Source organism: Solanum lycopersicum, chromosome 12 (genome assembly GCF_036512215.1).
Source record: "Solanum lycopersicum chromosome 12, SLM_r2.1".
NCBI classification, from domain to species: domain Eukaryota; kingdom Viridiplantae; phylum Streptophyta; class Magnoliopsida; order Solanales; family Solanaceae; genus Solanum; species Solanum lycopersicum.
Genome location: NC_090811.1, coordinates 35,573,094 through 35,586,908, shown reverse-complemented (window position 1 = coordinate 35,586,908; position 13,815 = coordinate 35,573,094).

Sequence of the window (13,815 nt, the reverse complement as noted above, 5' to 3'; positions counted from 1 at the left end):
CAACTCGATCGGTTTGACGTAAAACAAATACATCTTATGTCTTATGTTTGTAATATAATCTTCAATGTACTCTTCATTTGATGTCAAAATGAATAAAAACTAATACAGTGTTGATATTTCTCTTGATGTTGTCTTTGATTATTTTCTTGATGTTCACTCTTGTCAAAATAAAAGGATGTGGTTAGTGTTAAGGGGTAAACATTTTTCTTGGGATACATGATTTCCTTCTCTTGCAGTGCATCATTTCTCTTCCACTATGAATGACTTTTCCGCGATGCATGAATTTCTCTTGCGATGCGTGATTTCTTCGCCGCAATGCATGACTTCTTCTCCACAATGCATGACTTTTCCTCGATGCATGATTATCTCCACACGATGCCTGACATTTATTTTAAATAGTTGGGATCCTCCTTATTCTACATTCATTGTATTCTCCAATTTCAAGAGTACATTAGTGATCCTACCTTCCCTATGTGGGAAGGGACACTTCTCACTCTAGTTCACTTGGTGCTAAGGTAGAGACCCTTTTTGAAATGTCTTTAATATCTATATTAATTATCATAGCTTAATGTAGGTCATCGGGTCTATCCCTTGTATAAACATTATCATTATAGATAAATAATAATTGCATGAGTATTTTTGTTTCATTAAGTAAGGTTAGCACATGAACATATCATTTCATAATAAGCCACATTGGTAAATCATCACCATCCTTATAACATTTACATCTTAGCCAACACCTCACAGTCCATAGTCAAGACATTTCAATTAAACATCATACCAATCCTATCAATCCTAATACAAGGCATGCTTCAATATAACATCACCACTTAACTACAAGTAACCATAATTGAAGTAAAGCATAGGGATCACAAGACTTACCAAGTATCCTTCATAATCCATCATCAAGGTCTTATCATCAACCCATTAATTCAACCCAATAAGGGTGTAATATCATCAAAACAACAATTACCAACATAATAACATGACTAATTTAATCACTACATCACAACCCATCACTAGTTCATAGCTTAAGATAAGAAACATATATCAAAGTCATAATCTAGATCAATTACTCAAGAACTAGCATGATAGGACTATACTTTGTCCTAATATATTAATAATTGATAAATATCATCATCTAGTAGTAATTCAACCAATAAACAATTCAATTGAACCAACATTACACAATTCATATCAAAACCATAACCTAGGGTTAAGGGGAATAGGTCATCTTCTACAAACTAGACAAATCCATAAAGAAATAAAATACTTTACATGTTAATATATTCATAATAGCAAAAATAAATCATAAACAAAGTAATTGACAACATCAATTTCGTATTGGATGAAAATCCACTTGAAAACCCAACGTTTGAAATCAATTTGATCAAACCTTTTGAGGAAAGAGGTCCCAAAGGTGAAAGGAATACCATAAATTACTAATTGATGAATATTGATGGAGAAATTCAACCCTTTTCAACCCTTGAACCCACCACCAGCTTGGTACTCAATGGAGTTCTTCAACTAGAGAGAGAAAAAAGAGAGAGAGTTTGGGTTTGTGAATTATGAGAGCTTAGGTTAGTCTAATTAGGTTAGGGTCTTTATATAGGTTGTTAATTAAATTTATTAGACCTTAACTAACCTCATAACTAAACCAAATAATTAATTTACTTATATGAAAACGTGTAGCAAAACAGACCCCTCACAGACGACACCACAATCGACAAATCTTGTGTCCACCGACGGGCACTTTGCACCTCCGTGCTTCACATTCATCGATTGGACAATGGATCATGGGTTGCTTCCGTTTGTGGACACTTCCTTGGGCAGCCTTGGACCCCAAAATTTAATGGTCCTCCTCAAGAGCCTCTGGTTGGTCCTTGTGGAGTTGTGCCCGAACGTTTTGACTATGAACTAACTCTTATACATGTTAGAAACCCTTCCACCAATTTTCATCATTTTCGTACTCCTAAAAGCTAGTAAAATAGTCTAAGGCACGCTAACACCTCATTGAACTAGTTTTCAGACGTCATGGATGTTTTGACTTCTACTTCCTAAATGACTTATATTCATTAAAATTGACCTTAAAAAAGTGTCTAAACCTCTTGGCACTCCCCTTTTTAGGAACATTCGTCCCCAAATTACACTAAAATCGTTTTGGGGGGGGGGGGAGGAATATACTCAAGACTAGCAGCCCAACCAACAACAACACATACAACATGAGTTACAACATCAATCATATCATTTACAAAAGGCAATTCAAAACTTCAATTACCACACACAAGGCCAAAAATCACATTATGAGGAATTTTCTTCTCACAAAAAGAACTTGAGCTCAACATACCTCACATGAGTCAATTATGCCAAAGTTCAACGTAAAAACATTCTACATATCATTTCATAAAGACTAACCATATCAAAATGCACAACATAACTCAAAACAAGAAGAATTGTAAAATTTCAAATTAATATGCACAATTTCATAGTAACTTCACTATAATGACATAAAAAATGCACATTTTTGCAAAACTTTACTTAAAATTAAAGCAACTTCAACTTAATTCATTATTTTCATTGTTAGTAAGATCAGCTGACCTTCATTAGTAAATAGATGAGTATAACAGGATTTCATGTCGGCCTAGGCCTCCCATGTTGCTCTCTCAACTAAGTGGTTCCTCCATAACACTTTTATGGAGGCCACCTCTTTGTTCCTCAACCCCTTCACTTTATTATCATGGATCTCAACTGTAACCTACTCATATTTGAAGTTATCCTTCACACAAAGACCCTCAATAGGAAGAATAGACTTGGGATCACTGATACACTTCTTAAGCATCGAAACATGGAAAATCGGATGAACTGAAGCCAATTCACTAGGGAGTTTCAAATCATAAGCAACCTTTCCAACCCTTTGCAAGATTTCATAGGGATCCACATAACGAGCAACTTTCCTTTCTTGAAAAATCTAACCACCCCTTTCATAGGCGAAATATTTATGTACACTTTATCACCTTCTTCAAACTCTAATTCCCTTCTTCTATGATAGGCATAAGACTTTTTCCATCTGTAGGTTGTTTGCAACAAGTTCCTAATGATATGAACCTTCTCCATAGTCTTATAAATCAAATCGGGACCAGGAAGTGAAGACTCACCCACTTAAAATCAATGCATTAGAGATCTACATCTCCTACCATACAAGACTTCATAAGGAGCCATAGATATAGATGAATTATAGTTATTATTGTAAATGAACTCCACCAAAGGCAAATGCTTATCCCAATTTACCTTGAAATAAATGATAAAAGCTCTAAGATTATCCTCAAGGGTTTGAATAGTATGCTCTGCTTGACCATCCGTTTGGGGATGAAAAGTGGTGCTTAACTTCACCTTGGTACCCAACCCTTCTTGGAATGACCCTCAAAACCTAGATGTGAATTGTGCACCCCTATCCGATAGGATGGATAATGGAATACCATGGAGACACACAGTCTCATCTATGAATATCCTTGCATAATCCTCCGCCGAGTAAGTAGACTAGATGGGAATGAATTTTGTAGATTTGGTAAACCTTTCCACAATCACCCATATAGAGTCATATTGCTTTTATGTCCGAGGCAAACCTACCACAAATCGATATTGATGTCTTCCCACTTCCAAGTAGGAGTTTTGATTTCTTGAAGTAAACCACCCAACTTTTGGTGTTCAACTTTCACTTGTTGGCAATTTGGACACTTAGCAACAAATTCTGCTATATCCTTTTTCAGACCTTCACACCAAAACACTTCCCTAAGGTCATGGTACATCTTTGTTGAACTTGAATGAATAAAGTACCGGGACCCATGATCTTTCTCAAGAATTCGGTTCGTCAAACCATCTACATTAGGAACACATAACCTCCCTTGGTACCTCAAGACACCCCTCGAATCACTCATTTAGTTTACCAAAAATAGATTCCTTTAACTCTATTAATGGGTGATCAAGGTGTTGTTTGGAATTCAAATCGACCACTAAAGACGACTCGGAGTTATGTCGTACCACCGCACCACCTATAGAGGAATCTTCAATCCAAATCCCTAAACAAGCCAACCTACAAACATCCTTTACTAGGTTCCTTTTGGATTCCTCAACATGGAACAGACTTCCCATAGACAAAAAACTCAAAGCATCCGCTACCACATTAGCTTCACCGGGTTGATAGAGAACATTTATGTCATACTCTTTCAACAATTCTAACCATCTCCATTGCCGTAAATTCAAGTCCATTTGAGTGAATATGGTTCTGTATACACATCCACATATACCCCATACAAGTAATGCCTCTATATTTTCTGGGCAAATACCACGACCGCTAAATCAAGGTCGTGAGTTGAATAATTTCTCTCATGCACCTTAAGTTGCCTAGAGGCATTGGCTATAACCTTCCCATGTTTCATAAGAACACACCATAACCTGACTCGAGATGCATCACAATATACCACGAAAACCTTTGTACTCTCGGGTAGGGTCAATATCGGAGCGGAAGTAAGACAATCCTTCAATATTTGGAAGCTCTTTTCACATACCTCCGAACATTCAAACTTCTTACCCTTTTGGGTCAAAGTAGTCAAGCGAGCTGCAATGGATGCAAAACCATCCATAAAACTCCGATAATAACCCGCTAGACTTAAGAAACTCCTAATTTTAGTTGGAGTCAATGGTCTAGTCCAATTCTTCACCGCCTCGATTTTGTTTGGGTCAACCTCAACTCCCTTACTAGAGATGATATGATCAAGAAACGCCACCAACGTCAAAAAAAATTCACATTTACTATACTTGGAAAATAATTGGTTCTCCTTAAGCACTTGTAACACCACCCTGAAATGGTTCATATGTTCACTCTCATTTTTTGGATACACCAAGATGTCATCAATAAAGAAAATAACAAATGAATCTAGGTAACTTTGAAACACTCTATTCATAAAATCCATAAATATTGCCGGTGAATTAGTGAGACCAAAGAATATTACTAAGAACTCATAGCGACCATATCTAGTCTGAAATACCTTTTTTGGTATATCCTCTTAGAAAATTTTCTTGCCCCTTGGATTTGATCAAACAAGTCATCAATTTAAGTGAGGGGATACTTGTTCTTAATACTGACTTTGTTGAGTAAGCAATTATCAATGCACATTATAACGAAACCATCCATCTTCTTCACAAACAAATCCAGAGCACCCCATGGAGAAATAATAGGTCTAGTGAAGCCTTTGTCTAGTAAATCTTTGAGTTGAGCCTTCAACTCTTTCAATTTGGTCGGAGCCATCTAATACGGAGGAATTGAAATGGGATTTGTATTCAGTAACAAGTCAATACAAAAATTAATTTCCTGTTCGGGAGGAATACAGGGAAGATCATTAGGAAAGACCTTCAGAAATTTCCTCACATTCTGGGAAAAACAAACTTCCATCGAAGAGGGACCCTTTACTAGTAAAGGGAAAATTGAAGTGTGCATTCCTTCTGGGAATAATATATTATCTTTCCCTTAAAAAATATTGAGAGGTTTAAATCTCTCAATCTAATATTCAAGAGGTAATAAAATACGGGGACCGAATCAATGGGAAGAATTTTGGAATCTAAATCTTGGTCTCTTACAATATGGTATAAACACCCTTTAAAGATCATCTCACAAGCTATTAAAAAAGAGATGATACAACTTCTTGGAATAGAGTTTCCCCCCTTCAACTCTAGAACGGGTTAATTTTGAAACTTAAACTTCACCACCCTTGTTCTACAATCTATAGAGGCAAAGAAAGCATGCAACCAGTCCATACATAATATGACATCAAAATCAAACATATCAAGTTTTAGTAGTTCAACATTAGTAATTCTGTTGGGCAATATTATAGGACAATTTTTATATACCCTTTTTGCATCAACTGACTCACCTACCAGGGTAGCTACTATGAAGGGTTCATTTAGAATATTGGAAAAAAATTCAAACTTTAGCTATCAAGGGAGTAACAAAAGATAGTGTAGTGCTCGGATCAAGTAAATCATATACATCAATGGAAAAGACTTTCAATATATTGGTCATCATGTCGGGAGACATCTCTTGCTCATCCCTTGAGCGAAGTTCATAAAAGCGATTCTTCTTAGGACAATCATTATAACCACTTGATTACCCATTCTCTTTTCTTGCCCCTTCACATTTGGGCAATCTCAAACTTTGTGTCCACTTTTACCACAACCAAAACAATTATCCGTTCCCCTAAGACAATCACCATAATGCTTCTTCCCAAACTATTCACAAGTTGGCTTCTTGGTTGGTGAGCTAGTATCCCTTCTCTTCCTAGGCTTAGTGTCATACACCCTCTCATCCATAGCCTTAAGGAATTTTGAGGAACTTTGTTAGAAACCCTTTTCTTGAACCTAGGCTTGTCTTGGATATCAAGCCTATCCTTTGAAGAACCATTATGAAAAGATATTGCCCTCTTTGAATCTCTACTCTTTCTCTTAGACCTTGCCTCTTCCATTTATTGAGCATGAACCATGAGATGAGAAATGTTCATATTTTCATGTAGCATAGCCGAATAACATCCCTCTTGCAAATCATCGGAAACTCCTGTCACAAAGCGGTTCATTTAATCCTTAGGATCGGAAACTAAAGAAGGATAATACTTTGAAAATTTATTTAATTTTAAAGAGTATTTAATAAAAATCATACCTCCTTGATGAAGGTTAACCAACTCCACCTCTTTTACTTCCGACTTCTCCCTAGGAATGAATGTATCGAGAAAAGCCTTCTTGAGCACATCCCAAATCACCGGTTCACCTCTTAAGGTCCTATTATCCTTCAATTGGACGTAACATGGGCCACATATTTGATGTGGTACGTGGCTAGCTTGGCCTTCTCACTAGTAGTCAACCCCATAGCATAGATAATCTTGTAGATTTCATCAATGAACTCTTAAGGGTCTTCCTCAACTTTGGACCCATAGAAAGTAGGGGGATTTATTCTAGTTAAGTCTCTCAAAGGAGAGGCCATGGTAGCAACTTGTTGATTTGCTCGGGGTACAAACTCCCGATTAGCTTGGTCCGTCATGCCTTGAAATTAAGCAGTGTCGGCTTGTGCTTAGTTGATCACCACATAAGAGGAACTCCCGCATTGGCAATCTCTTCATCAAGTCTTCGTGCCTCCTTCCTTCAAGTATTATTTTCCTATAATCACAATAAGAAGATTATATGCTAAAAGCACATAGAGATAACACTCTAGAGGCACGATATTTGACTTCAAAGAAGTGAGAATTCCTAAGCATCACATAGATTGCTATTCATAAGTGTGGCACGCTTCACGATTCTTAATAAAGCCTACATAAACGTTGTTGAGAGAGACATTGACTCAAAGATATTCAATCTCATGCTTTGATACAAATTTTTTCACATCCTGGGAGCACCCCTAGACGTAATCGGCGTCATCATCCTCTTTGATGACTAAGACTGACCTCTTAGTTTACATCATTACATTCATAGGTTAAAAATGCGGAAATTTAAAAACTTTTCATTACTTCTACATTGAGATTTACATAGACCTCTACATAGACATAATATTCATATCAAGTACACATAGACCCTTCGTATAGGAAGATTACTTAGTCTTCTACTTTTATTGCACATAGATATATAAAATAGGACATAGTCTCAACAACATATCTCATCTCATAATCATCTAACAAGAGTGTAATAATTTGGGCCTAGCCCATACATCAATATACTAAGACCACATATAGGTCATACAATATTTAGTACTCAAAAGAAAAGGAAAGAACGTAATAGTCTTAATACTAAAAAAACTTCATACTCTTGATAGTTGCTTTACCCTCGGAAATTAAGGACTTACCTAACTTAGCTGATTGAGAATTCCAAGTCCTATTCAAAGTCATCTCAAAATCCCCTCAATGGCTAGAACCTAAAAGGACGTGGAAAAGGATGAAATGGGGTTAGTACACCACTTGTACTAAGTATGAGACCATATTCATACATATCATGAAATCATGCTAAAAAGGGACATTTCATTAAAACATGCTATTATACATTTAGAAAGCCTTATGCACATTCAAGAAGACCATACCAATTAATAAGACTTATTCATTGTGTCATATGCATCTACATCACAAGATCAACAATACAAAGTCTATTCAAGTCAATATGCATCTCATATAATTGAACACATGATTAAGGTAACTCTATCATCAAGTTATAATAGCAGCAAACAAGAATAAGAGTACATTTCAACATCCCCAAAGCATGACCATTACTCATGACCCTCTTTAAGTCCACTTGTACATTGACTAAGAAAATACTCATAACCTTACTTAATCAAGTAAATGTAACCAAGAACCACAAACAATATCCTACTTCCCATAACATAGCATTAGGATTGCATAATATCATACTTTAGCAATAAAGACCAAGTACATGTTCATAAGAGTAATCATTATGACATAGTCTCATTAACATGTAAGATCATCATATACATATCATTTACATTTGTAAGCATATGCATGCGTAAGAACATACTCCTATGACTTCCCTTAAGGCTAACTAGTGCAATGTATAAGCAGAGTCCCACACCCCTACATAGACTAAGCTAAACCCCTTAGGTCATCTTAGTTAGAGTTCAATCCTTTAGTTCAATTTACCTTTTGGGAACATCTTTCCATAACCGTGATAGACCTCAAAATATAATGTGAAATCCGGTGTCATGGAACCCTACACCGAAAGAAGATAGACTACTTGGAAATGTAGTACCAAAACATGAACATAACAGTTACGTGGATCCACTAGCTAGTATTCCTAATGGGGAAACATAGTTCAAGAAGTAGGAGATATGGTTGGGACCCTCCTTATGCTACATGCATTGGAGTCTCCAATTTCAGGAGTACATTAGTGATCCTACCTTCCTATGTGGGAAGACACACTCTAACTCTAGTTCACTCGGTGCTATGCTAGAGTCCCTTTTTGGAATGTCTTTTAATACCTTTATTTATCATCATAGCTTAATGTAGGTCATTGGTTCTATCATTTGAATAAAAATCATCATCATAGCTCAATAGTAATTGCATGAGTTGTCCTTTCATTACAATCCACATAAGTAAGGTTAGCAGATTAACATATCACGTCATCATAAGGCACATTGGTATATCATCACCATCCTTATAACATTTACATCTTAGATAACACCTCCCATTCCATATTCAAGACATTTTATTTAAACATCTTACCAACCTTATAAATCCTAATACAAGGAATGCTTCAATAAAACATCATCACTTAACCACAAGTAACCATAATTGTATTAAAACATAGGGATCAAAAGACTCATCAAGTCTCCTTCATAATCCATCATCAAGGTATTACCATAAAACAATTAATTCAACACAATTGGGGTATAATATTATCAAACAACAATAACCAACATAATAACAAGGCTAATTTAATCACTACATCACAACCCATCACTAGTTCATAGCATAAGATAAGAGACATAGGTCAAAGTAATAATCTAGATCAATTACTCAAGAAATAGCATGATAAGACTATAACTTTCTATAATTTTGTCATAACTGATTCAATATTATCATCTAGTAGTAATTAAACCAATAACAAATTCAATTGAACCAACATTACACAATTCATAACAAGAGCATAACCTACGGTTAAGGGGAATAGGTCATCTTCTACATACTATACCAATCAATAAAGAAATAACATAATTGAGTTAAAATACATGTTAATATATTCATAATATCCAAATTAAATCATAAACAATGTAATTGATAACATCAATTTCATATTGGATGGAAACTCAAACTTTTGAAATCAATTTGATGGAACCCTTTGAGAAAAGAGGTCCCAAAGGTGAAAGGAATACCATACATTACTCATTGATCAATAATGATAGAGAAATTCGTTCCTTTTAATACCTTGAACCCTCCCCTAGCTTGGTCTTCAATGGAGTTCTTCAACTAGAGAGAGAAAGAAGAGAGAAGGAAAATAGTTTGGGTTTGTGAATTATGAGAGCTTAGGTTAGTCTAATTAGGTTAGGGTATTTATATAGGTTGTTAATTCACTGAATTATACCTACCCTAACCCATAATTAACCTCTTAACTAAGAAAACTATTGATTGATTTAAATAAAAACGTGCAGCAAAACAGACCCCTCACAGACGGGCACCGTGTACCTCCATGTGTCATATCCGTCAATGAGTTTCTATGAAAAAGAGGCTCACTATGTATTTGGCGAAGTATCCATCTGCAGAAGCATTCCACGCCCCGTCGATTGGACAATGAATCATGGGTTGCATCCGTTGATAGACACTGCCATGGGCAGCCTTGGACCCCAAAATGCAAGGGTCCTCCTAGAGGTACCTTGGTTGGTCCTTGGGGTGTCTTGCCCATACGTTTCGAATATGAACTAAATTTAATACTTCTTAGACACCCTTCCATCAACTTTCATCATTTTTCGACTCCTAAAAAGCTAGTCAAATAGGTTAAGGCACACTAGCACCTAATTGAACAAGTTTCTAGAAGTCATGGACGTTCTTGGACTTTTTGAATAAAAAGATTCCTAAATGACTTATATTCATTGAAATTTACCTTAAAACAGTGTCTAAACCTCTTAACAATTATGTTAGTATCTACAACACAACTTAGATTTTCGAAGTGTTACATATTCAACACTTACACTTGGTCATTACTAACACAATCACATATCACCACAAAATACTTTTTTGCTTCAATACATTTTACCTCTTATTATGGAATCTTAGCAACTCATCACTTCTTAGTCGACCCATAAGGTAACACTCCTCATCAAAACTTACTGGGTACATGTCTATAATAACATAAGTTGCCTCATCACAATCTCCCTTTCTAGGATTACTAAACCTCTACATTCATACCTCTAGCTATGAGATCTTTCCCAATTACTTATCATAATCTCATAACTCATGCTACCTCTTCGGGTGAAAATTCTACCCAAGCTTTGAACATACTATCTCGTACAGATTGCAGCTGAAAAAAAGATTTAAGGAAAAGAGTACAACTCGCTTTTAGATCAAACACACGATTTATATGAATATGGGTGCATTCCACTGAAACTGTAAACTTAACTTACTCTTGGACTTCTCTTAATCCCCACTGGAGTATCATGACTTCCTCAAAACTCTTGCTAAGAACAAATCATCGGCAAAGAACTGACTCTTTTTTTCAACTAGCTCTAGTATGATGGATAGTCGAGTGATTCTGAGAAACATACGGGTATGGATAAATCATTATGTCTTAGCTCTATTGCACGATGAAGAGTATGAAATAAGGTAAACGTTTCTTAAATATATGCATTACCTTGTTTATAGAAGTGGTGCCCTCACAATCATAAACAAGATCCTACTTGGCAAACACTTCTTAAATATATGTATTACCTCATTTGTAGAAGTGGTGCCCTCAAAATCATAAACAATATCTTACTTGGCACACCTTCATTGACACGCTAGGACACTTGAAGTGTGTTCTCTAATACAAAGTTTGTCACAACCGGAGTATATGCCCTGGACGTGTCAAAAAATCAAGAACCATTGTTGATCCTTAAGAGAATCCTCGTCCTGGTTGAATACAACAGAAGAATAATTAACATGCAAAAGATTAAAATAGAATAAATTTCATAAAACTTAAATATTAAAATTTAATTTAAAAGAAAAACTCTAAATAATATAATATATTTAATTTTCCATAAATAAGACACTTGAGTTTTTAAAACACTTTATAAAATAAATGATACAAACGTCTCAACAATACTGACTACCTATGAAGTCTCTAGCTAATAAAGATGGAAGTCATGACATCACCCATGATATCGTTACAGCTGACATAACTGAAAGGTAAACCAAATCCTCTAGAAGCAAGGAGGATTGCCATAACTAACTCGAACTCTTAGATGTATCAACGAACGTATTGTTGAAAATCCTAAATACCTGTGTCTGTATCATGAGAAGATGCAAGCCAAATGGCTCAGTACGTGGAATGTACGAGCATGTAAGGAATTCTAAAACATGAACACAAGCTTGAACTTGATAAAAATGGAAACATGCTTACCTCTATACAAACATACTCAATTCAAGGAATACTCAATATTACTCAAAACTACTCAACTTACTCAACTCAGTAGTACTCTAGAATAAGATACTCAACACAGATTAGATAATAAACTCAAAGATTTGATACTAGGCTCTTGGGACTCAACTTTGGACACTCAACTTATTATAAAGGAACAATACACAAGAAATATATGGATAGATTTATGAAAAAACAAAAGCAACTTAGTTCATTAAAGAAAAATACAATAATAAACTCAACATTACTTATATCATAAATTAATACAATTTTCGTGGGAGTTTCGATAACCTACAACCACCACTATGAGACTAAATGGTGATACAACACTTCACCTTATGTTTACAAGGACCATAATATATTTTTCCATCAATATAGGACCTAATTTAACTTAGTGGGTCCATTAACTTAATATAAGTGATCATCTAAAAAGTATGATCCTTTTTTACCCATACGGGTTTCATGGTTTATGGAGATTTGAGTTAATCTGAACTTTCATCCCAATATTGGTGCTTAATAATACTCCCAAATATATACTTAGCTCATATGTTTTTAAAAAAACTTTGTTCTATACTTTAAAATAATTATTGAAAATTGTGCTTCAAATCTCTCTTGGAAATCATAATTTCATCTTTACTGAAAAACTAGCTTCTAGGCTCTTTTAAAAATCTCAACTTCCTTTCTTGTTTAAATATATTACTATTTGGGAGTACAAAGTCCCAATATACTCTTTTAAATAAATGAACTCAACTGTTTACTCTTTATCTTTCCCAACTTAGTGCTGATGTCTTTAAAACAAGTTTTAAAACAATTCGTAAAAAGGCTTCTTAAAATAAGGTTAATGCCAAATTATGAAAGGGAACGTCTCAAACCAAGGTTTTTAATAACCATGCATAGATTTCAATACTTGAAACTTAACAACTCCATAACTCAAGGAGTCAACGATACTACTCATCTACAAAATGCTCGACTCGCAAGGTTCATGTTAAATTATAGGCATGAACTACTTAACTCAAGTACTCAAAGATAATTTACATATCAAGATTGCCTGAATCATAGGGTTCATGCAGAATTATTTGCATGAACTACTTAACTCAAGGACACAAAGATACTTCACATCTCAAGGCTGCTCGACTCATAGGGTTCATGCGGACTTATGGGCTTGAACTACTTAACTTAAGGGCTTCATGAGAACATATATAGTGGTCATATAATTAAGAATTTAATATTAAAATTCTTAGAAAGTCAATACTAAAGACTTAGAACTTACATATAATACTCCTCTCCAGGATACCCAATTTTTTTATGGAGCCTATACGAAATTTATGGGCATGAATGACTTAAATTTAAGGTCAACATAACTATATGTAACACCCTAATAACTTCTAGGACCTATAATAGAGCCTCACCTTTTGAATAATGTTTCCAGTCCTAGACTTTTGAAATAAACTTGATTTAGAATTATTAAAGCCTAAACGACATGGGATGACCATGACGTAAACTAGTGAAGTTGAACTATTAGACGTCCTTATGCCTTATGAAGGATTGGGAGTGTCTTATGAATTCTAAAACTGTTAAATATACTTTAAATAGATAAAATAATGTTTACGGTTAAAAAATTCAAGTTACGACCCCTCAGGACCAACCCATGGGTCCTTGAGGAGG